The sequence below is a fragment of the Rutidosis leptorrhynchoides genome, chromosome 3, assembly GCF_046630445.1.
Source record: "Rutidosis leptorrhynchoides isolate AG116_Rl617_1_P2 chromosome 3, CSIRO_AGI_Rlap_v1, whole genome shotgun sequence".
Classification (NCBI taxonomy): Eukaryota; Viridiplantae; Streptophyta; class Magnoliopsida; order Asterales; family Asteraceae; genus Rutidosis; species Rutidosis leptorrhynchoides.
Window position 1 is genome coordinate 468,238,615 of NC_092335.1, and position 26,523 is coordinate 468,265,137.

Sequence of the window (26,523 nt, forward strand, 5' to 3'; positions counted from 1 at the left end):
AGCGGTGGAAATTTTGAAAAACTGGTAAAAATTGTCCAGTTTTAACTCCGGATTCAAAGTGTAGCTGGAAGGAATATTAAAACACACCCTTTTATTGCGACTTGTGTCAATAGATATCTCCTCAGAATAAAGATTGGTGCGTGGCAGCGATTGGTTACGAGAAGTATCAGTTAGCGGTATAACAGGTTGAGGTCGGATAGGAGAATTCAACATGTCACCACCATCGGTCATGGATGTTTGAGGCAGAATCATTTGAGTATCAGAATACACTTCTTGCTCAGCAACCTCCACATAAAATGAAACAAATGCATCACTTAGTTACCAAGGTATAAATGAAAAACGGACAACAAATTTAGTAACATACCTCCAATCGGTCGCTTGCCTGCCCTTTTGGACGTATTCACAACTTGTTCATCCTGAATCTCCACAAATGAGGACATATCAGTTTCTCTTTCGTTGCATAGGATGGTAACCTTACGCTTTGTGGTAGCCGCAGCGGCTTTCTTAGGTTGGCAAGCTTGAGATTCTGGAACTTTGTTAGCATCAGTGTCTGTCAACGATTTTTGTCCATAAGCAATACCGGCAGTCTTCTTGACCTGGATGAAAGACTACATATCCATCTCTACAAAGTGCGCAACAAGTTAATAAATTATATGGCAACGATAAGTTTAAGTGTAGATAAACAAACTTAAAGCATTGGTATACCCAATTTTTTTCATTATGACCGGGCGTCTGTCAGGTTGTGGCAAGTGAATGGAAATGCAACCAAGTACAAGTGCCACGGCATCATACACACTTGCGGGCAAATGCAAATCAACACAGGAATTAAAAAATAATTCCTCGGTTTGAGACATGGGTTAAGGCTTATTTTCTTCGACTTTTTTGTTGAAATACCAATCAAGGATGTTGTTGAAATCTTCAGGAACGAAGGAGTTGTCTACGAAGAAGAATGATTTTTTCCATTTGACTTTGAGGCCTTGTTTGGGACTATTTATAAAGCCTCGTTGGTTATCAAATGAATACCAACCTTGATCACTCAAGGATGATCGAAACAAATTGGTAAGAATGGTGAGTGAAGGAGTCTTGTTATTGACACGACTCCACATCTCAAAAATCGAGACTCTCATTGCGCGGTAAGGGTAAAGTTGTCTGATGCCAATGCTATAATGAGATATTACTTGCATATAAGAGTTCGTGGGAGGAATGCGGATGTTGCCACAATTCATGACATCGTCATAAACAACAACCTTCTTTTCCGGTGGGCCATTCGCCCTCTGCTCTTCCAAAGGAGCAATAGGGTTTAAATTTTTTATTGGTGGGTACCACTTAATAATATCGAGAACATATTGTAGAGTGATAGAGGATTGAACATCCTTTACATTTTTATCTGGTGCCATTGAGCAAGAAGATAAGTAAAATACAAGAAAGAGTAAGAGATAGTACGGACCTTAATAGGAATTTAGGAGAATATTACAACGATTGCCAAAAATACAGCAGAAAAGGGCGAATAATTTTGAAATCAAAAGCTTGTATAAAATAAACAATATGAAAAGGCTATTTATAAGCCAGTAAAATGGTTCGAATACTCCCCGGGTTGCAATCCAGAACGTACACGTGTCACGATCTCATACTACAACCTTTCACTACACGCCACGATAGCATATCCAGGCGGTTGCATAATAAAATCATTACCTTTTCATATAATAGTGACAGTTGTCACCTCGAGTGCAGGATTCAGAAGTGAAAGGACGTTTTTGCGACTATGCACATACATCGCATAAAATGCACCGGTTGGCATGGTTTCCATAATATATTATAAACAATTGCACTTCTAGTTCCATTTCAAGTATCATTTGACTTTCTAGTCACATTTGAAAGGACTTATTTGTTATTATTTAAAGTTCGACGCCATACATTAGTTGTCACTATATATGACATCGAACTGGGGGGACTTAATGAAACACATATCCGCATGCTCATGAGGAATACACATTAAAGTCCTAACATGCATACTAAATAATAAATATCTATGTATGCAACGTATAAAACCATGGGTATAGCCGCGCTCCTAATGCGCCTATACCAATGGATGCGGTCTCTATTGACTTGGTCAAACGCTTAACTTATTAACCAAGTAAGAGGATAAGATCAATCCTTTATTCGGTTTCCTTTATTAACGTAAGTTGATTATGGAAAAGATTACGATCGAAGGGGAATAGAATCCTATTCAAAAAATAATTTCTATCCTATAGATACATGGCTCTAAAAACCCTAAGAGGTACACGTTGCATACTACGTAACACACATACTCTTACGTACGAATTACATTCATACGATCTTCACCATCGAGTCAAGACTTTCAGGTAAGTTCATCTAACTATGAATCCTTCATGTCCTGAGGGCCACTTTGAAATGTCCCGTTCATATCAATTATAAACGTTTCATATTAATTGGTTTCGTTGCGAGGTTTTGACCTCTATATGAGACGTTTTTCAAAGACTGCATTCATTTTTAAAACAAACCATAACCTTTATTTTATCGATAAAGGTTTAAAATATTACGAAGATTATCAAATAATGATAATCTAAAATATAGCGTTTTCACTCGACCATTACATAATGGTTTACAATAATATTACACAATAACTTAAGTATTTGAATGCAGTTTTTAAACAATATTATACAAGCATGCTGACTCCAATTCTTGTCCTTAATTTAGCATGCAACAACGGAAGCTCTTAATAATCACCTGAGAATAAACATGCTTAAAACGTTAACAAAATGTTGGTGAGTTATAGGTTTAATCTATATATATCAAATTTTAATAATAATAGACCACAAGATTTCATTTTATAAACATAATCCTCAAGCAGAATCCTCTCGTCTGCATTAAGGTAAAATCATTCATATGATGAACACCTGGTAACCGACATTAACAAGATGCATATAAAATATCCCCAAAACAGAATCCTCTCGTCTGTATAACAGAATCCTCTCGTCTGTATAAAAATTGAAGTACTAAAGCATCCGTACCTCGGATGGGGTTTGTTAGTCCCATAGATCTATCTTTAGGATTCGCGTCAATTAGGGGTACTGTTCCCTAATTCTTAGGTTACCAAGCTAAAAAGGGCGATATTTGGTATTCATAATCCAACATAGAATGTAGTTTCAAGTAATTGTGTCTATTTTGTAAAACATTTATAAAACTGTATGTATTCTCATCCCAAAAATATTAGATAGTAAAAAATGGGACTATAACTCACTTTCACAGATTTTTCCTTCGTTGGAAATAAGACTTGGCCACTGGTCGATTCACGAACCTATAACAAATTTGTACATATATATCAAAGTATGATTGAAATATATTCACAACATTTTTTATTACGCTTTTATGATTTAATTTTGTTAAGTTAGCAGTTCTCGTTAGTAACCTACAACTAGTTGTCCACAGTTAGATGTACAGAAATAAATCAATATATATTATCTTGAATAAATCCATGACCCAGTGTATACACGTCTCAGGCTAGATCACAACTCAAAGTATATATATTTTTGGAATCAACCTCAACCCTGTATAGCGAACTCGAACATTACAGCATATAGAGTGTCTATGGTTGTTCCAAATAATATATATAGATGGGTCGATATGATATGTCAAAACATTGTATACGTGTCTATGGTATCCCAAGATTACATAGTATATGTTAGAATACATGTATAATACAATAGAAGTTAGCTAGGATATGATTAGTGTAGATTTGTTGTAAAATTTTCGTAGCTACAACAAGTAAAATTTTCCAATTTTGTTTTACCCATAATTTCTTCGTTTTAAATCCGTTTTGAGTGATTCAAGTTGCTAAGGTTTCATAATGAACTGTAATTTATGAAACTAAATAGAAAAAGTATAAGTTTATAGTCGGAAATACAGGTTACAAGTCATTTACTAAAGAGGTAGTCATTTCCGTCGAAAGAACGACATCTTGATGACCATTTTGAAAAACATACTTCCACTTTGAGTTTAACCATGATTTTTGGATATAGTATCATGTTCATATGAAATATAATTTTTCCAGAAAATAAACTTCTAATTCAAAGATTAAGATAGTTTTTATTTTTCTAACCCAAAACAGCCCCCGGTTTCACTACGACGGCGTATGTCCGGTTTTACGGTGTTCATCGTGTTTCCAGGTTTTAAATCATTAAGTTAGCGTATCATATAGATATATAACATGTGTTTATTTGATTTAAAAAGTCAATTTAGAGGGATTAACTTTATTTGCGAACAAGTTTAGAATTAACTAAACTATGTTCTAGTGATTACAAGTTTAAATCTTCGAATAAGATGGTTTTATATGTATGAATCGAATAATGTTATGAATATCATTACTACCTTAATTTTAGTAGGTAAACCTACTGAAAATGAGAAATATAGATCTAGCTTCAAAGGATCCTTGAATGGCTTGAAAGTTCTTGAAGCAGAATCATGACACGAAAACAAGTTCAAGTAAGATTTCCACTCGAAATAAGATTGTTATAGTTATAGAAATTGAATCAAAGTTTGAATATGAGTATTACCTTGAATTAGAAAGATATCTTACTGTAAATAAGAAAGATTTCTTGAGATTAGATGATCACTTGAAATGGATTTACAAGATTTGAAGTAAGCTAGTAAACTTGAAAGTGTTTTGGTGTGTTCTTGAGTAGTTGTTTTGTAAGTTGATCTAGGTTAGGATTTATGGGCTAGATTGAGCTAGATTTTGATGAAGGTGATGAAGAACACTTAGAACATTAAGAGAGAACAAGAGAGAGATAAGTTTGATGCATGAAAGTTGAAAAATGAAGTGTTATGGTTGGTGAAGAAAAACGTGATCCTACCCTTGAATATAAGGTTCCATTAGTTTGTATTTTTGTTAGATATTTCATGCTAGTTGCCAAATGATGGTTCCCACATATTTAGGTGACTCATTAAGGCTGCTAAGAGCTGATCATTGAAGTGTATATACCAATAGTATATACGTCTAAGGCTGGGTATTGTACGAGTACGAATACGGATTGAATACGAGTAAATTGTGTTTACTGTAGCAAATAGTATTTTACTGTAGCAAATAGTATTTTACTGTAGCAATAGTGTTTTACTTGTACATCTTTGATTTAATTGTATTTCTTCTTATATATATAAATATAAAATAAAAACTTACATCATAAAAAATAAAATGATTATATAATTATCACAAGTTATGACGTTCGTGAATCATCAGGCAAACTGGGTGGTCAATTGTCTACATGAAACTCATTTCAAATAATCAAGTCTTAACAAGTTTGATTGCTTAACATGTTGAAAACATTTAATCATGTAAATATCAATTTCATTTAATATATAATCATGGAAAAGTTCGGGTCACTACAGTACCTACCCGTTAAATAAATTTCGTCCCGAAATTTTAAGTTGTTGAAGGTGTTGACGCATCTTCTGGAAATAGGTGCGGGTATTTCAACTTCATTTGATCTTCACGCTCCCAGGTGAACTCGGGTCCTCTACGAGCATTCCATCGAACCTTAACTATTGGTATTTTATTTTTCTTAAGTCTTTTAACCTCACAATCCATTATTTCGACGGGTTCTTCAATGAATTATAGTTTTTCGTTAATTGTAATCTCGTCTAATAGAATGGTGAGATCTTCTTTAGCAAAGCATTTCTTCAAATTCGAGACGTGGAAGGTGTTATGTACACCAGCGAGTTGTTGAGGTAACTCAAGTTGGTAAGCTACTGGTCTGACACGATCAATAATCTTGAATGGTCCAATGTACCTCGGATTTAATTTCTCCCGTTTACCAAATCGAACAACGCCTTTCCAAGGTGAAACCTTAAGCATGACCATGTCACCAATTTCAAATTCTATATCCTTTCTTTTACTATCCGCGTAGCTCTTTTGTTGACTTTGAGCGGTTTTCAATCGTTGTTGAATTTGAATGATTTTCTCGGTAGTTTCTTGGAAAATTTCTGGACCCGTAATTTGTCTATCCCTCACTTCACTCCAACAAACCGGAGACCTGCACTTTCTGCCATAAAGTGCCTCAAACGGTGCCATCTCAATACTCGAGTGGTAACTGTTGTTGTAGGAAAATTCTGCTAACGGTAGATGTCGATCCCAACTGTTTCCAAAATCAATAACACATGCTCGTAGCATTCTTCAAGAGTCTGTATCGTCCTTTCACTTTGCCCATCAGTTTGTGGATGATAGGCAGTACTCATGTCTAGACGAGTCCCCAATGCTTGTTGTAACGTTTGCCAAAACCTTGAGACAAATCTGCCATCCCTATCAGAGATAATAGAGATTGGTATTCCATGTCTGGAGACAACATCCTTCAAGTATAGTCGTGCTAACTTCTCCATTTTATCATCTTTTCTCATTGGCAGAAAGTGTGCTGACTTGGTGAGACGATCGACTATTACCCAAATAGTATCATAACCACTTGCAGTCCTTGGCAATTTAGTAATGAAATCCATGGTAATGTTTTCCCATTTTCATTTCGGGATTTCAGGTTGTTGAAGTAGACCTGATGGTTTCTGATGTTCAGCTTTGACCTTAGAACACGTCAAACATGTAGCGACCCGACCAAAACCGTTATTGACGGCGCCGTTAACTTAGGTCCCGTTGCGTGGTCGTAGTCCCTATATGAGACTCGTTTGACCAAAATTATGTCGCATTCATTTGAAACGTACAAGACTTGCAAAGTTTAGTTTACAAACAATTCGACAACAAGTTTAAGATTACAAAAATTGTAAAGTATAAATGAAATAACTTGCGACATAATATAAGTTGAAAATCACAGTTGCTATAAATAGCGTAAGTATGTATGCTTTAAGGTTTAATCCAAAAGTGCTATCACTAGCGTGTGCATGTATGCTTGACCTCAAGCAAGAAATCAAAGTGTGCGGAAGCATGTATCAAATAGCCGAGTATGAACCTGAGAAACATATAGAAAACTGTCAACGAAAAACGTTGGTGAAATCATAGGTGTTTGTAAACGTTGTTTTTGAACCACAAGATTTAGTATTCCCATAGTTGATTATCAAAATCATTTGCATTCCAAAAGTATTGTTCGCGAGCACCCAATTATCAAGACTTAACGTTTCCTCCATTGTATACCCCATCCATAGTGCTAGAACAAACACTGATTCTCGAAAATATATTTCATCCGTAGACGGTAGCGAACCGTCCGAAATGAGGGTTTGTCAAACCCGTATGGCCACACAATATAAGTTCTCGCTTACACCCTGCAAGTGTAACTAATGATAATCGAATTGAGGATTTTTGTTCTAACTCGCTGTGGAATGTTTGTTTTCCTTGTACTTGTGTTCAAAGTATAAAAGTAAGTAGTACAAAATGTAACAAAGTATATGTTTCTCATCCCACAATTTAAAATTATAAAAAGTTGTTGAAAAGGTGGGACTATGATCTCACCTCGAGTGCACGAGTATAAATGTACTTCACAAAGTAAACGTGTGCATGAATGTTGCTTAGCCTTGCCTAAACAAGTAAGTTGTATCAATTAACCGGTTACGACACAAGGTCGGGTGAAATGTGTTCAATTAGTCCTATGGCTCGTTACGACTCGATTAAATATAGCATGTGAATCACGTTGTCAAGTTTCATACAAGAAACAAGTATAAAAGCATGTTAGAATGATTGTATAAAAGTTTGGTTAAGTTTGACTAAAAGTCAAACTTGGTCAAAGTCAACGAAAAAGTCAACGCATTCGGGTCGGGTCCCGAACTATTTTTCTATGCTAGTTATTCATATACAAGTATATTAGAACAAGTTTCATGTGAATCGGAGGTCGGTAGCTAGTCAAACATTTCACGTGAAATGGGTCCAAGAGGTCAGAATCTGGCCAGGTGATTCTGCGCGCTGCGCGGGGATGTGGCGCGCCGCGCCACTACCTGGGCAGAGAATTCTGGTCAGTTTTTCCAAGTGTGCACGAACCAAAACCTTTTCTAACACAACACTTGACCCGCAAACAATTAGAACATGTATTTTATATCATCGGAAAGCTATTTCGACAAGGAATACAATTAACTACCTTTCACAAGCAAAAACATCAATTACAATAACCAAAAACTCGTCAATTGATCAAGAAAGGTTTATTTTCAAAGTTTCAAGTTCGTAAAACGTATTTTATGATTCGGGAATCCAATTTACACATACGATATGCCGTTTCGAAGGTAATTAAGCATACATTGCATCTAAACACTTACTAACAACATTAACAAGCATTCAACGCATCAAAAGTTCGTTTTAAAGCTATCAAACCCTAACTAAAAGTTCACAAAATCAATAATCACGTTTATGAAGTTTCTTTAATCAATCTATACATCAACATGGAGCTAATGATGCTAGTAACACTTTTAAAACATGAACTTTAACAATCTAACACATTTGATCATCCAAAATCAAAGATTAAGCATACACTTTTCATTTTCAAGCTAGTTACACCAAAACATCAAGATCGAGCATACAAATCATATATTCATGTTATACACGAGCCATAGACACTAACCAACACAATTTCAAGTCAAAAACACGAATTTATAGAAATCTAGAGTTTTTAGAAAGTTACCCAAACTTGATGAAATTGGTATCAAAATGTAGAGGATGAAGAGAGGATCACGAATATGTAATTTGTTTTGAAGTTTGCTTCCCGATCCGAATTTAGATGATGAATGTTTGAATTGGGTGTTTGTGTGTGTGTTCTTGCTAGAGAGAAAGAGAGAGAGATGGAGGTGATTGAATGGTGAGGAAGGTGGGGAGGTGGTGGCTAGTTGCCCCAATTTGGCCAAGTGACGAGATTGGTCCCTCAAGTTTCAAAGCGGGTGCGGTAATTAACCAAACGAATATTTTAAAACGCTCGAGTAACGGGTGATGTCAAAATTAAATAGCGGGAATATAATGAACGTTACTCACGGAAACTATTAATTTAAATACGAAAGATTATGTTTAAAAAAAAAAGACGGTGTTAAAATTAAATTTAACGGAAAAACGCGGGATGTTACATTATCCACGCCTCAAAAGAAATTTCGTCCCGAAATTTAGTTGGAAGTAGTAGTTGTTGAATCTTCCTCGAGATCTTGCGTTGCCAATTCTACGAGTGAGGGAGAAGTACGTCCTAGGGTATTTCAACGAATTTTGACGGTCGGGATCATATGTTGTTTTAAGGTTTGGCTTCACGATTTATGGTTTCAACCGGTCCTCCTAGGAAGTGAGGGTTATCGTCGATAGTGAGTTCATCAAAGGAGATAACAAGTTCTCGTTTCGCAAAACACGTCTTTGAGTTGATACATCGAATGTAGGATAAACGGAGACCCAAAATGAGTCGGAAAAATCTAAACGGCTAGCGACGGGTCCAAAACACCCCAAGAATTTAAAGGATCGAAATATAGCGGATTTAGCTTCCTACGTTTCCCGAAACGGATTGCACCTTTCCAAGGTGCGACTCTTAACGTGACGCGGTTACCCACTTGGAATTTGAAATGTTTACGTCTAACATCGGCGTAGCTCTTGGTGATTACGAGTCGCGTAGGGTTTTACCTGAATATGAATAAATTTTCTCGGTTGCTCATGAATAACCTCGGCCCCGGTGAATTGATCATCGTTTACTTGGTTCGACAAAGGAGAATGACGTTTCCGGTCACATGTGGTTTCAAAAGGAGTGACGTTAAAACTCGAATGAAAATCATTGTAGTACGAGGATTCGGTTAAAGGAAAATACTTTTCTCAAGTAAATTTGAAGTTGGTAATACAAATTCGTATTATGGTTTTCAAGACTTAAATCATATGTTTGTTCGGTCCGTCGGGTTGTGGATGGTACGCGGTACTCATGTCTAAACGCGGTCCCGAGGCTTTTTGTAAGGTACTCCAAAATCTAGAAGTGAAACGAGGATCTCGATCCGAAACGGGGTACATTTCCCTAAGGCATATTGAACAAGTTTGCTAGGAATTGAAAACGTTAGCTAGGACAAGTTTCTCAAGAAAATTCGCGTCGCGGAAGATTTATCGGTTTCCAAAAACGTTCGTCGGGGCAAGTTCTTATCGGGTTTTGAAAACGATTGTTAGGACTATCCACCCTCGCGGCGAATACTTGTATGACGTGAAGAGTCGCTCTCCATTGAGAATTTAGAATAAGGACCTCCTGAACCGGAAGTACGAGGGTGATGCAAGAGAAATTTCCGCCCCGATGTGAGCATAACGAGTAAATTGTAGTTAGTCAATAAGACTGGGCGAGGACGAGCTAGTATACCCGTGCGACATACGGTTGAAGTCGAATGGAATCGGTAATTCATTCGGAAGTATAAATATAATTTGACAATAATTGAAGGTGTGTCCCCGGTATGGTTGTTATAAATATTCTCGGAGTTTTCGGATGTCCAAACCTGAAAAGATGAAGTCATGTACATGGCACATGGTGGTGTTTAGGTTGATCGAGTCTAACCACCATCACGCGTCACTAGAACTTTGGTATGTCTTACCGTAATATAACCACGTTGATCGAGTGTCGTTATATTACGCTAACTCATACCTCCATTCCCACATCACTCTATAGATTCAAGTTCGTGTAATCGTGAAGTTTAAAATAAACGAAGTGTAACAACGTCTCTAACGTGACTCGTATTGAATCGAAAGAATTAGTGCAACTATAAAGAAGCGTTCCCCGAGGGAAGTGTATAAATGATTGTTCACGGCAATGTGGTTCGAGTCAGACAATAAGGTATTCAGGTATGAAAAGAGTAACGGGTCATGATAACGAGTAGTACGCAACCGTAGTGATAAATGTTGATGACGATACTCACCTAGAGTAGTGATGGTAGTAACACCAAAAAGTAGATAGTAAGAAACACCAGTGGAAAACCGATAGTAAGTTGAAACGGTGGCAAACAACAATCCGGGAGACAGAGTTCCCGAACAAGTGTGACTAATGAAGTCGTCGTCATCCATACGTGTATGAATCATGAATTTACGTGTGTTACCAAAAAGTGGCGGAATACGAGTTCGTATGATGAAGGTTGGGTACCATTAAAAAGTTTGCCTAAGAATGATTCAAGTATAATGCACAAGTAGTCAAGTAAGTGCTATCTATAGCAAATGTATGTCAGAATGCAAATGCTAACTATCCGATTGTAGTCTAGACTCACTAATGCGTCCTAACGACTCTGTTAGACACACTAATACACGTCCTAGTTCCCTACAACCAACGCTCTGATACCACTTGTAGCGACCCGACCAAAACCGTTATTGACGGCGCCGTTAACTTAGGTCCCGTTGCGTGGTCGTAGTCCCTATATGAGACTCGTTTGACCAAAATTATGTCGCATTCATTTGAAACGTACAAGACTTGCAAAGTTTAGTTTACAAACAATTCGACAACAAGTTTAAGATTACAAAAATTGTAAAGTATAAATGAAATAACTTGCGACATAATATAAGTTGAAAATCACAGTTGCTATAAATAGCGTAAGTATGTATGCTTTAAGGTTTAATCCAAAAGTGCTATCACTAGCGTGTGCATGTATGCTTGACCTCAAGCAAGAAATCAAAGTGTGCGGAAGCATGTATCAAATAGCCGAGTATGAACCTGAGAAACATATAGAAAACTGTCAACGAAAAACGTTGGTGAAATCATAGGTGTTTGTAAACGTTGTTTTTGAACCACAAGATTTAGTATTCCCATAGTTGATTATCAAAATCGTTTGCATTCCAAAAGTATTGTTCGCGAGCACCTAATTATCAAGACTTAACGTTTCCTCCATTGTATACCCCATCCATAGTGCTAGAACAAACACTGATTCTCGAAAATATATTTCATCCGTAGACGGTAGCGAACCGTCCGAAATGAGGGTTTGTCAAACCCGTATGGCCACACAATATAAGTTCTCGCTTACACCCTGCAAGTGTAACTAATGATAATCGAATTGAGGATTTTTGTTCTAACTCGCTGTGGAATGTTTGTTTTCCTTGTACTTGTGTTCAAAGTATAAAAGTAAGTAGTACAAAATGTAACAAAGTATATGTTTCTCAGCCCACAATTTAAAAGTATAAAAAGTTGTTGAAAAGGTGGGACTATGATCTCACCTCGAGTGCACGAGTATAAATGTACTTCACAAAGTAAACGTGTGCATGAATGTTGCTTAGCCTTGACCTAAACAAGTAAGTTGTATCAATTAACCGGTTACGACACAAGGTCGGGTGAAATGTGTTCAATTAGTCCTATGGCTCGTTACGACTCGATTAAATATAGCATGTGAATCACGTTGTCAAGTTTCATACAAGAAACAAGTATAAAAGCATGTTAGAATGATTGTATAAAAGTTTGGTTAAGTTTGACTAAAAGTCAAACTTGGTCAAAGTCAACGAAAAAGTCAACGCGTTCGGGTCGGGTCCCGAACTATTTTTCTATGCTAGTTATTCATATACAAGTATATTAGAACAAGTTTCATGTGAATCGGAGGTCGGTAGCTAGTCAAACATTTCACGTGAAATGGGTCCAAGAGGTCAGAATCTGGCCAGGTGATTCTGCGCACCGCGCGGGGATGTGGCGCGCCGCGCCACTACCTGGGCAGAGAATTCTGGTCAGTTTTTCCAAGTGTGCACGAACCAAAACCTTTTCTAACACAACACTTGACCCGCAAACAATTAGAACATGTATTTTATATCATCGGAAAGCTATTTCGACAAGGAATACAATTAACTACCTTTCACAAGCAAAAACATCAATTACAATAACCGAAAACTCGTCAATTGATCAAGAAAGGTTTATTTTCAAAGTTTCAAGTTCGTAAAATGTATTTTATGATTCGGGAATCCAATTTACACATACGATATGCCGTTTCGAAGGTAATTAAGCATACATTGCATCTAAACACTTACTAACAACATTAACAAGCATTCAACGCATCAAAAGTTCGTTTTAAAGCTATCAAACCCTAACTAAAAGTTCACAAAATCAATAATCACGTTTATGAAGTTTCTTTAATCAATCTATACATCAACATGGAGCTAATGATGCTAGTAACACTTTTAAAACATGAACTTTAACAATCTAACACATTTGATCATCCAAAATCAAAGATTAAGCATACACTTTTCATTTTCAAGCTAGTTACACCAAAACATCAAGATCGAGCATACAAATCATATATTCATGTTATACACGAGCCATAGACACTAACCAACACAATTTCAAGTCAAAAACACGAATTTATAGAAATCTAGAGTTTTTAGAAAGTTACCCAAACTTGATGAAATTGGTATCAAAATGTAGAGGATGAAGAGAGGATCACGAATATGTAATTTGTTTTGAAGTTTGCTTCCCGATCCGAATTTAGATGATGAATGTTTGAATTGGGTGTTTGTGTGTGTGTTCTTGCTAGAGAGAAAGAGAGAGAGATGGAGGTGATTGAATGGTGAGGAAGGTGGGGAGGTGGTGGCTAGTTGCCCCAATTTGGCCAAGTGACGAGATTGGTCCCTCAAGTTTCAAAGCGGGTGCGGTAATTAACCAAACGAATATTTTAAAACGCTCGAGTAACGGGTGATGTCAAAATTAAATAGCGGGAATATAATGAACGTTACTCACGGAAACTATTAATTTAAATACGAAAGATTATGTTTAAAAAAAAAGACGGTGTTAAAATTAAATTTAACGGAAAAACGCGGGATGTTACAAAACATTCTCCTACGTATTTAGCAATATCGGCTTTCATACCCGGCCACCAAAAGTGTTTCTTGAGATCTTTGTACATCTTCCCCGCTCCGGGATGTATCGAATATCTAGTTTTATGTGCTTCATTAAGTACCATTTCTCTCACATCTCCAAATTTTGGTACCCAAATTCTTTCAGCCCTATACCGGGTTCCGTCTTCTCGAATATTAAGATGTTTTTCCGATCCTTTGGGTATTTCATTCTTCAAATTTCTCTCTTTTAAAACTCCCTGTTGTGCCTCCTTTATTTGAGTAGTAAGGTTAGTACGAATAATTATATTCATAGCTTTTACCCGCATAGGTTCTCTGTCTTTTCTACTCAAAGCGTCGGCTACCACATTCGCCTTTCCCGGGTGGTAACGAATCTCAAAATCGTAATCATTTAACAATTCAATCCACCTACGCTGCCTCATGTTTAGTTATTTCTGATTAAATATATGTTGGAGACTTTTGTGATCGGTATATATAATACTTTTGACCCCATATAAGTAGTGCCTCCAAGTTTTTAATGCAAAAACAACCGCTCCTAATTCCAAATCATGCGTCGTATAATTCTGCTCGTGAATCTTCAATTGTCTAGACGCATAAGCAATTACCTTTGTTTGTTGCATTAATACACAACCGAGGCCTTGCTTTGAGGTGTCACAATATATCACCAAATCATCATTCCCTTCAGGCAATGACAATATAGGTGCCGTAGTTAACTTTTTCTTCAACAATTGAAACGCTTTCTCCTGCTCATCCTTTCATTCAAATTTCTTCCCTTTATGCGTTAATGCAGTCAAGGGTTTTGCTATTTTGGATAAATCTTGGATGAAACTTCTGTAGTAACCAGCCAATCCTAAAAATTGACGTATATGCTTCGGAGTTTTCGGGGTTTCCCATTTTTCAACGATTTCAATCATTTCCGGATCCACCTGAATACCTTCTTTGTTCACTATGTGACCGAGGATTTGAACTTCTTCCAACCAAAATGCACACTTTGAAAACTTAGTGTACAGTTTTTCTTTCCTCAGCATCTCTAGCACTTTTCTCAAATGTTCTTCGTGCTCTTGATCATTCTTTGAGTAAATGAGTATGTCATCGATGAAAACAATGACAAACTTGTCAAGGTATAGTCCACACACTCGGTTCATGAGGTCCATGAACACGGCTGGTGCATTAGTTAAACCAAACGGCATTACCATAAACTAATAATGACCATAACGTGTTCTAAATGCAGTCTTTGGAATATCATCCTCCTTCACCCGCATTTGATGATACCCAGAACGTAAATCGATCTTCGAATAAACCGACGAACCTTGCAGTTGATCGAATAAGTCGTCGATTCTCGGTAGTGAATAACGGTTCTTGATGGTAACTTTATTCAACTCTCGGTAGTCGATACACAATCTAAATGTACCATCTTTCTTCTTGACAAACAAAACAGGAGCTCCCCATGGTGATGTGCTTGGTCGAATGAAATCACGTTTCAAAAGTTCTTGTAATTGGCTTTGTAATTCCTTCATTTCGCTAGGTGCGAGTCTGTATGGAGCACGAGCTATTGGTGCAGCTTCGGGTACAAGATCTATTTGAAATTCAACGGATCGATGTGGATGTAGTCCCGGTAATTCTTTCGGAAATACATTGGGAAATTCTTTTGCGACGGGAACATCACTGATGTTCTTTTCTTCGGTTTTGACTTCCTCGATGTGTGCTAAAATGACATAGCAACCTTTTCTTATTAGTTTTTTCTCCTTCAAGCTACTAATAAGATTTAACTTCGCGTTGCTCTTTTCTCCGTACACCATTATGGGTTTTCCTTTTTCGCGTACAATGCGAATCGCGTTTTTGTAACATACAACCTCTGATCTCTCCTTTTTCAACCAATCCATGCCAATTATCACATCGAAACTCCCTAACTCTACTGGTATCAAATTAATCTTAAACGTTTCGCCAACTAATTTAATTTCTCGGTTCTGACATATTTTATCCGCTGTAATAAATTTACCGTTTGCTAATTCGAGTAAAAACTTATTATCCAAAGGCGTTAATGGACAATTCAATTTAGCATAAAAATCTCTACTCATATAGCTTCTATCCACACCCGAATCAAATAAAACATAAGCAGGTTTTTTATCAATAAGAAACATACCCGAAACAAGCTCCGAGTCTTCCTGTGCTTCTGCCGCATTAATATTGAAGACTCTTCCGTGGCCTTGCCCATTAATATTCCCTTGGTTCAGGCAGTTAGTCCTGAAGTGGCCCGGTTTCCCACATCCATAACAAATAATGGCGGCATTATTTGTTCCGACATTATTTGTTCTGACATTATTTGTTCTTTTAATTCTGTTGGTCATTGGTCCGTAGACTTCACACTTCATCGCACTATGACCATTTCTCTTACACTTGGTGCAAAATGTCGTGCAGAACCCATTCGGATGGTATCCTTCATACCTCTGGCACGGTTTCTGCCCCTTGTTGTTATTGCTGGGATTGTTGTGGTTGTGGTTGTTATTGTTGTTGGAATGGTTGTTATAGTTGTTGTTATTGACATGGTTGTTGTTGCATTTGTTTTTGCGAAAAATGGTGCGATTGTAGTTGTGATTGTTGGGCTGACTGTTGAAGCGATAGTTACTGTTGTTGTGTTGGTGACCCTTGTCACTATTTTCTACCCACTTCCTCTTGACTTGTTTCATTTTGGCCTCCTCGACCGCCTGCTCTTTAATCCTCCCCTCGATCTGATTTATAAGTTTGTGAGCCATTCGACTTGCGTTTTGCATTGAGGTAGGCGCGCTCGCACTCACATCCTCCTGAATTCTCTCTGGTAACCCTTTTACAAACGCATCGATCTGCTCTTCTTCATCTTCGAACACTCTTGGACACAATAAACACAACTCTATGAATCGTCTTTCGTATGTGGTAATATCGAATCCTTGCGCTCGTAATTCTCTAAGCTCTGTCTTGAGCTTGTTGACTTCATTTCTGGGACGATACTGCTCATTCATCAAGTGTTTGAATGCTGGCCACGGTAGTGCGTAAGCAACATCTTGTCCCACCTGTTCGAGGTAGGTGTTCCACCATGTTAACGCAGTACCTGTGAAAGTATGTGTGGCGTACTTAACCCTGTCTTCTTCGGCGCATTTGCTTATAGCAAACACAGATTCGACCTTCTCAGTCCATCGTTTCAGTCCGACTGGTCCTTCAGTTCCATCAAATTCTAGAGGTTTACTGGCAGTGAAAGCCTTGTAGGAGCATCCTACACGGCTTCCTATGGAGTTAACTCCACTGCTAGACCCAGAGTTATTGTTGTTGTTTTGCATTGCAGCCTGAACTGCGGCTATGTTTGCAGCAAGGAATGCACGGAAATCTTCCTCGCTCATATTCAAATTCTGACGAGTAGTCGGTGCCATTTCCTTCAAAAATAGCCAAAAGAATTGAGTTAATCATATAGAATTTTAAGAGTAGTCAATAGTATTTCATAGCATAATATGAACTTATTTGTAAAAGCTTTTTCTTCATATTAGCGTTTTATAATTTTTAATTCGGGTAGTACCTACCCGTTAAGTTCATACTTAGTAGCTAACATACAATTCAACTACTACAATTCTATATGAAAAACTGATTATAATAATATTTCGCGTTCAAACTTTTATACAATATTTTACAAACTTACAATATCGCTATTATACATATAGCATGAAATATAGCACACAATAACTTTGATACAAAATAGTTGTGACAACAATTCTAGTTAATACGCAAGTCGTTCAGCAAAGGCAGTAAAAACACGTAATTCATAAGTCCAGATGCAAGTCATGCATTCTGATTTTACTAAGACTATTTCTCATCCTTGGTCTTGTGGAACATAACCGTTGTGGCCGTTGACAAGATAGCATGTTTTAACGTCGTCAAAGGGACGAGGGTTTCGTAATGTCCAACAGTCCCGTAATAATCTAAAAACCTTGTTTTTCACCCCAACTACTGAATCCATCACTTGTGGGAAGGTGTTATTTAAAAGTTGTAATCCGATGTTCTTTTTCTCACTTTGGTGAGAAGCGAACATCACTAACCCGTAAGCATAACATGCTTCTTTATGTTGCATGTAAGAAGCTATTTCTAAATCACGAAGTCCTACGTTGGGATATGTTGAGTCAAAATAGGTTCTTAACCCGTAGCGTAAAATTGCATTTGGGTTCCTCGCATTTAACGCTTTAAAGAAAACACGGCGTAACTTACGGTGTCCCCAATGTGATATACCCCATCTTTCAAATGAAAGCCTTTTATAAACTAAGGCATGCCTGGAACGTTCTTCAAATGTTCTACAAACTAATTTTGTCGTAAATAATTGTGCCGACGAATTCTGACCGACTTTAGACAAGATTTCATCAATCATGTCCCCGGGTAGGTCTTCTAAAATATTCGGTTGTCTATCCTTAACGTCCATTGTGTGTTTTTATACTGTAAAATAGACGAGGAGTAGATTCGTAAAAGATAATTAAGAAACAATACAAACCATTTTTACATATAACATGAAAATACAAGCACACTACAATACATATATTACACAACATGATTACTACTTTTTATTCTGACTCACTCGTTTTTCCTCTTTGGACTTGGTTCGTTTCGCTAATTTCCTAGGGATATATGATGTTCCTCTAATACGAGCCGTTGTTTTCACAAATGGTTTAGAAAAACCTGGTGGCTTAGAGGTTCCCGGGTTATTGTTACAACTTAAGAAATACGGGTGTTGACGATACATATAAAATTCATCGAGGTTGGAATCAGATTTCTCTATTTTGATGCCCTTTCCCTTATTATTTTCTTGCTTTTTCAAATTGGGTCGAGGTAATTTCTATAACATCATCGGAATCCTCATCGGAATCCGATTCATCATAAAATTGGTAATTTTCCCAATATTTTGCTTCCTTGGCGGAAACACTATTGACCATTATTAACTTTGGTCTATTGGTTGAAGATTTTCTTTTATTTATCTGTTTTTCTGTGGTTCCTAATATTTTCCCCTCCGGAATCTCTTCTTCCGGTTCCTCTTCTTTCGGTTCCTCTTCTTCCGGCTCCTCCTCTTCCGGTTCCTCTTCGGGAATTTGTGAATCTTCCCAATATATATTCGACTCTTCATTATTATTAGGTGAGTCGATGGGATTTGTACTAGAGGTAGACATCTATCACACAATATCAAACACTTTAAGAGATTAATATATCACATAATATTTACATGTTAACAATATATAGTTTCCAACAAAAAAATGTTAAGCAATCGTTTTTCAATTAAACACGGTCGAAGTCCAGACTCACTAATGCATCCTAACGAACTCGATAAGACACACTAATGCAAATTTCTGGTTCTCTAAGACCAACGCTCGGATACCAACTGAAATGTCCCGTTCATATCAATTATAAACGTTTCGTATTAATTGGTTTCGTTGCGAGGTTTTGACCTCTATATGAGACGTTTTTCAAAGACTGCACTCGTTTTTAAAACAAACCATAACCTTTATTTTATCGATAAAGGTTTAAAATATTACGAAGATTATCAAATAATGATAATCTAAAATATAGCGTTTTCACTCGACCATTACATAATGGTTTACAATAATATTACACAATAACTTAAGACTTTGAATGCAGTTTTTAAACAATATTATACAAGCATGCTGACTCCAATTCTTGTCCTTAATTTAGCATGCAACAGCGGAAGCTCTTAGTAATCACCTGAGAATAAACATGCTTAAAACGTCAACAAAATGTTGGTGAGTTATAGGTTTAATCTATATATATCAAATTGTAATAATAATAATAGACCACAAGATTTCATTTTATAAACATAATCCTCAAACAGAATCCTCTCGTCTGCATTAAGGTAAAATCATTCATATGATGAACACCTGGTAACCGACATTAACAAGATGCATATAGAATATTCCCAAAACAGAATCCTCTCGTCTGTATAACAGAATCCTCTTGTCTGTATAAAAATCGAAGTACTAAAGCATCCGTACCTCGGATGGGGTTTATTAGGCCCATAGATCTATCTTTAGGATTAGCGTCAATTAGGGGTACTGTTCCCTAATTCTTAGGTTACCAAGCTAAAAAGGGCGATATTCGGTATTCATAATCCAACATAGAATGTAGTTTCAAATACTTGTGTCTATTTTGTAAAACATTTATAAAACTGCATGTATTCTCATCCCAAAAATATTAGATAGTAAAAAATGGGACTATAACTCACTTTCACATATTTTTCCTTCGTTGAAAATAAGACTTGGCCACTGGTCGATTCACGAACCTATAACAAATGTGTACATATATATCAAAGTATGATTGAAATATATTCACAACATTTTTTATTACGCTTTTATGATTTAAGTTTGTTAAGTTAGCAGTCCTCATTAGTAACCTACAACTAGTTGTCCACAGTTAGATGTACAGAAATAAATCAATATATATTATCTTGAATCAATCCATGACCCAGTGTATACACGTCTCAGGCTAGATCACAACTCAAAGTATATATATTTTTGGAATCAACCTCAACCCTGTATAGCGAACTCGAACATTACAGCATATAGAGTGTCTATGGTTGTTCCAAATAATATATATATATATGGGTCGATATGATATGTCAAAACATTGTATACGTGTCTATGGTATCCCAAGATTACATAATATATGTTAGAATACATGTATAATACAATAGAAGTTAGCTAGGATATGATTAGTGTAGATTTGTTGTAAAATTTTCGTAGATACAACAAGTAAAATTTTCCAATTTGGTTTTACCCATAATTTCTTCGTTTTAAATCCGTTTTGAGTGATTCAAGTTGCTAAGGTTTCATAATGAACTGTAATTTATGAAACTAAACAGAAAAAGTATAAGTTTATTGTCGGAAATATAGGTTACAAGTCATTTACTAAAGAGGTAGTCATTTCCGTCGAAAGAACGACATCTTGATGACCATTTTGAAAAACATACTTCCACTTTGAGTTTAACCATGATTTTTGGATATAGTATCATGTTCATATGAAATATCATTTTTCCAGAAAATAAACTTCTAATTCAAAGATTAAGATAGTTTTTATTTTTCTAACCCAAAACAGCCCCCGGTTTCACTACGACGGCGTATGTCCGGTTTTACGGTGTTCATCGTGTTTCCAGGTTTTAAATCATTAAGTTAGCGTATCATATAGATATAGAACATGTGTTTATTTGATTTAAAAAGTCAATTTAGAGGGATTAACTTTATTTGCGAACAAGTTTAGAATTAACTAAACTATGTTCTAGTGATTACAAGTTTAAATCTTCGAATAAGATGGTTTTATATGTATGAATCGAATAATGTTATGAACATCATTACTACCTTAATTTTAGTAGGTAAACCTACTGAAAATGAGAAATATAGATCTAGCTTCAAAGGATCCTTGAATGGCTTGAAAGTTCTTGAAGCAGAATCATGACACGAAAACAAGTTCAAGTAAGATTTCCACTCGAAATAAGATTGTTATAGTTATAGAAATTGAATCAAAGTTTGAATATGAGTATTACCTTGAATTAGAAAGATATCTTACTGTAAATAAGAAAGATTTCTTGAGATTAGATGATCACTTGAAATGGATTTACAAGATTGGAAGTAAGCTAGTAAACTTGAAAGTGTTTTGGTGTGTTCTTGAGTAGTTGTTTTGTAAGTTGATCTAGGTTAGGATTTATGAGCTAGATTGAGCTAGATTTTGATGAAGGTGATGAAGAACACTTAGAACATCAAGAGAGAACAAGAGAGAGATAAGTTTGATGCATGAAAGTTGAAAAATGAAAGTGTTATGGTTGGTGAAGAAAAACGTGATCCTACCCTTGAATATAAGGTTCTATTAGTTTGTATTTTTGTTAGATATTTCATGCTAGTTGCCAAATGATGGTTCTCACATGTTTAGGTGACTCATTAAGGCTGCTAAGAGCTGATCATTGAAGTGTATATACCAATAGTATATATGTCTAGAGGCTGGGTATTGTACGAGTACGAATACGGATTGAATACGAGTAAATTGTGTTTACCGTAGCAAATAGTATTTTACTGTAGCAAATAGTATTTTAATGTAGCAATAGTGTTTTACTTGTACATCTTTGATTTAATTGTATTTCTTCTTATATATATAAATATAAAATAAAAACTTACATCATAAAAAAAACGATTATATAATTATCACAAGTTATGACGTTCTTGAATCATCAGGCAAACTGGGTGGTCAATTGTCTACATGAAACTCATTCCAAATAATCAAGTCTTAACAAGTTTGATTGCTTAACATGTTGAAAATATTTAATCATGTAAATATCAATTTCATTTAATATATAATCATGGAAAAGTTCGGGTCACTACACACTTAACCTTGTATGCTAGGTTGTTGGTGGGCTCACGATCGGCCACCCCACCGGGATCATAGTGGCTCCCGTGCGGGTTATCCACGACTAAACGTAGGAGGTTCGAATATTGTTTGTCCTTAAACCTAACTAATATTGCACTCAAGAGTAGGTTCATCCTACCCCTGTGAAAATATGCTTGATAAAATATATCTCGCTCTTCTCGACAAATACTACAAAAGTTGTTCTTCATTACTTAATTAGTGGCATGCAATAGCACATGAATATGAAACAAGTGCATATATGTATGCCTCCATGCCTAGTACTGTTGAGAAAAATGGTCTCACTACCCAATGAAATACAGTGAAAAATAAGAACAATCCACAACACAAGAATTTAACGTGAAAACTCCAAATCAAAAAAAAAAAACCACGGGCCTCCATATAGAGAAATACACTATCTCACAAATTGTTACAATGACATAGACGACTCTCTTAAGCCAACTACACTCTCCAAAATATTTAACTAATACAACTCTTAAACAGGAGTAAGAAAGAAAGAAATAATCAAATACTTAAAGTGTATTGATTGGTGCAAGTTGGAAGTAATCCCACGAGCTCCTTTTATAACCGAGGAGTTTGCCTCCAACTTTTTTCATCTATCAACGTGAGACAAACTCCATATTTTCTTCTAACCAAAATATAACTAACAAATCTTCACCTTTTAGATAGAAGAAGATAACCATGCTTCATATTTCAAAGATAACGGACGTAGATGCTTCTTCGACGACAACTTCAAGATCCTCATCTCCATGTCGTTAACATTATCTCCCAAGAGACAAAACATGCATCCTCATCCTCATCAACCATTGTCAAGACCCTATAATCATTGTCTTCACAGACAATCATAGTTCTTAACAGAGTTATCATATTCCACCATAAGGACTATATCACTTACAATATCACATTTCAAGCATTTCACATCGGCACATGTTGTATACCCAGCTGAACTGTTAGGGTGCAACTTCTAATTTGGCTTTCCCTGAAATTCTCATCAACTACAACATCCGTTTCAACCACACAACCCGCATCAACGCCAAATCAATGTCCATGTGCAATTTGTGGAACAGCTAACGAACATCCCTTTCTATGATGGTGCGGACACACCATGAGTATGACATGACTTCAGAGGAATTCGTCACTCTCCTTAATAACGGAGACAATGTTAGCATCTTTGGAGCCATTTGCCTAAGCTCCACCTGGACAATTAACCCTTACATGCCCAGTCTTCCCGCACCCCATCATTCCTAATTCTTCCTGGAGTATCTCTTCCGCATATCCGAACACAACAGTACCATAGTTTCTGATGAAGAGACCCCGTTACCTTTCAGTCTTTTCTTCTCGGATAGGAGCTTGCTAGTTACATCTTCAAACTTCAACGTTTCTTTCCTGTACATTAGAATAGGTTTCATATGTTCATAGGATGATGACAAAGATAATATCAACCTCAAAGCTTTATCTTCGTCATCTACTTTAACTCCAATAGCCTCTAGTTCCGAAACAATACCATTAAGAATACTCAGATGATCTGAAATCTTTGAACCCCCATCCATACGCAAAGTATGGAATTGTTCTTTAAGACACAACCGATTTGAAATACCCTTGCCCTGGTATAACTACAACTGCTCTAGTTTAACCTAAAGCTCCTTAGCCGTTGATAACTCGTGCACATTTGCAAGCACGTTCTTTGCAAGACACAAACGAATCAAACTTGCCGCCCTCAAATCCATATCATCCCATTCGTCTTCATTGAACTTAGTGCTAGAATCACTGCCAGAAACAAAGGTGGGTTTACCTTTCAATACCTTGTGTAACCCGGACTGAATCAACACATCCTTGACTTGAACCTGCCACAAGCCAAAATTGATCCTCCCATCAAATTTCTCTACATCAAACCTCATTGGACTGAACTTCGACATCGTATCCGTATCTTATAAACAATACTTTTTCTGATTTTGCTCACGTTTCAACTGGCCGACAGATGTAGTTGAGAGGAAGGATCTGTTTGGTCCTAATATATTTGGAGACTGTTCAGAAATCCAGTAACTAGGTCCACTGCAAATTCTTGACACCACTTACTCCGAATCATGAAAACTATTGTCTGCCATATACCCTATACAATCAATATAAGTAGTTTCTGATGTGGAAAATCAGACTAAGCCGCGACCACGGAGCATACTCCGACTCCTATAACCGAGACCCCCCAGCCAAATCTGACTCTCTCTGATACCAGTTGTTGGGAAAAATGGTCTCACTAATTCCCAACACACGCCCAATGAAAGACAGTAAACAAATAAGAATAATTCACAACACAAAAATTTAACATGGAAACTCCAAATCGGAGAAAAAATCACGGGCGTCCAAACAGAGAAATACACTATATTACAAATTGTTATAATGACATAGACAACTCTCTTAAGCCAACTACACTCTGCAAAAATATTTGACTAATACAACTCTCAAACAAGAGTAAGAAATAAAGAAATAATCAAATAACTAAAGTGTATTGATTGGTACAAGTTGGAAGTAATCTCATCATGGGCTCGTTTTATAACCAAAGAGTTTACCTCCAACTTATTTCATCTACCAATGTGGGACAAACTTCATATTTTCTTCTAACAAAAATATAACTAACAAGTACCATCTAATGAATTGTTTGTGTTGGAGATAATCGGTTAATGGGTGCCAAATCACAGTTCCACATCGAAAAATAAAATAAACAAATGTATGCATATAAAGACTTGAGAACCTCAATTTATTTTAGAGTAGTGTGTAACTCATAAGCTTGTATGTAGTATATGTTGTTGGCCTAAAACAATCTCATAGGTTATAGGTTGCATTATAACTTTTAAACAGTTGATAGCTGAAAAGCATATCAGTAACCTTTGAAACAGTTACAGAAGATGATTACAAAAGAGGCTTGTCTGATTCTCGTATGTGGAACATGGTAGGAATTAGGATCAAGTATCAGAATTGCAGAAGGTTGGCTTGGAAGAAGGGACGGTTCAGATCAAATCCCGTTTTGTGGTTGTGCTATTGGAGCCGTTGATGGTTGTCTTTATATGTTGGGCGGGTTTTCTAAAGCTGCTGCCATGACCCGTGTATGGAAATATGACCCGGTTTCAAATTCTTGGACTGAAGCAAGTTCTATGTCTGTGGGTCGAGCCTATTGCAAAACAGGTGTGTTAAATAACAAATTGTTTGTTGTTGGCGGTGTTAGTCGGGGCCGTGGCGGTTTAACACCGCTACAATCTGCTGAGGTGTATGATCCGGTAACCGAGTTATGGTCTGAAATACCAAGTATGCCCTTTTCAAAAGCACAAGTGTTACCAACTGCTTTTTTAGCTGATTTGCTTTAGCCGATTGCAACGGGGTTGACTTCTTACAGAGGAAAACTGTATGTTCCTCAGAGTTTATAGCGCTGGCCGTTTTTTGTGGAAGTTGGTGGTTAAGTTTATGATCCCGAGACGAATTTATGGGTGCATATGCCTACGGGTATGAGTGAAGGTTGGCCAGCTAAGCAAGCAGGAACCAAATTGAGTGTGATTGTTAATGGTGATTAATATGCTTTGGATCCTTCTAATTCATTAGAAAGTGCTAAAATTAAAGTTTATGATTACCAGGATGATTCTTGGAAAGTGGTTGAAGGTGATGTACCGATTCGTGATTTTGCAGAGTCCGAGTCACCTTATTTGCTTGCGGGTTTATTAGGTAAGCTTCATGTTATTACTAAAGATGGTAACCATAACATTGCGGTAATGCAGGCTGATAAACAAACTCGTTCTGCGGTTGCTGGTTTTGGCAAAGGAACAACTGAATCAACTAGAACGTCTGAACCGAATATATGGAACGTGATTTCGGCCAGGAATTTTGGGTCTACTGAATTTGTCAGTTGTCAAAATCTTGATATTTAAGAGTTTTTTCTACAATGTTTGGATTATTATCTGTATAAAGCTCCATGTTATCGTTTACATCATTGTCTATGCTTCTATTGCGTGACACCATATCAGTTTTTTGTTCATTTACTGGTAAGTTTACTATGTGAGTATTGTTTTAAAGTTTTTCTTTGTGTCAATATAGTCATCTTTTTACATGAGATCTTGAACTGTTGTATATAGTAATCAGATATGTTCTGTCAACTTTTGTTCCATATGAAACGTTGCGTTACCAAGTCTAAAATAACTGTTGGCTATAGCCGTAAGATGAAACCTATAACTTTGGGTCGTCTGATTACCTCTTAATTGAATGGTTCAGTACTAAATTTTAGCATTCAGAACGTTTGTTTCTGACTTTTGAATAATATATGGTACTGAACCATTCAAGGTTAAAATACCCTAAGTACCTAAATTTTATAT

The 26,523-nt window shown here is 36.5% G+C and overlaps 1 pseudogene; it reads left to right on the forward strand.

The window, feature by feature from the left end:
• The first annotated feature begins 2,256 nt into the window (after positions 1-2,256).
• On the forward strand, positions 2,257-26,240 carry LOC139901639 (F-box/kelch-repeat protein At1g22040-like; annotated as a pseudogene).
• Positions 26,241-26,523: the final 283 nt, after the last annotated feature.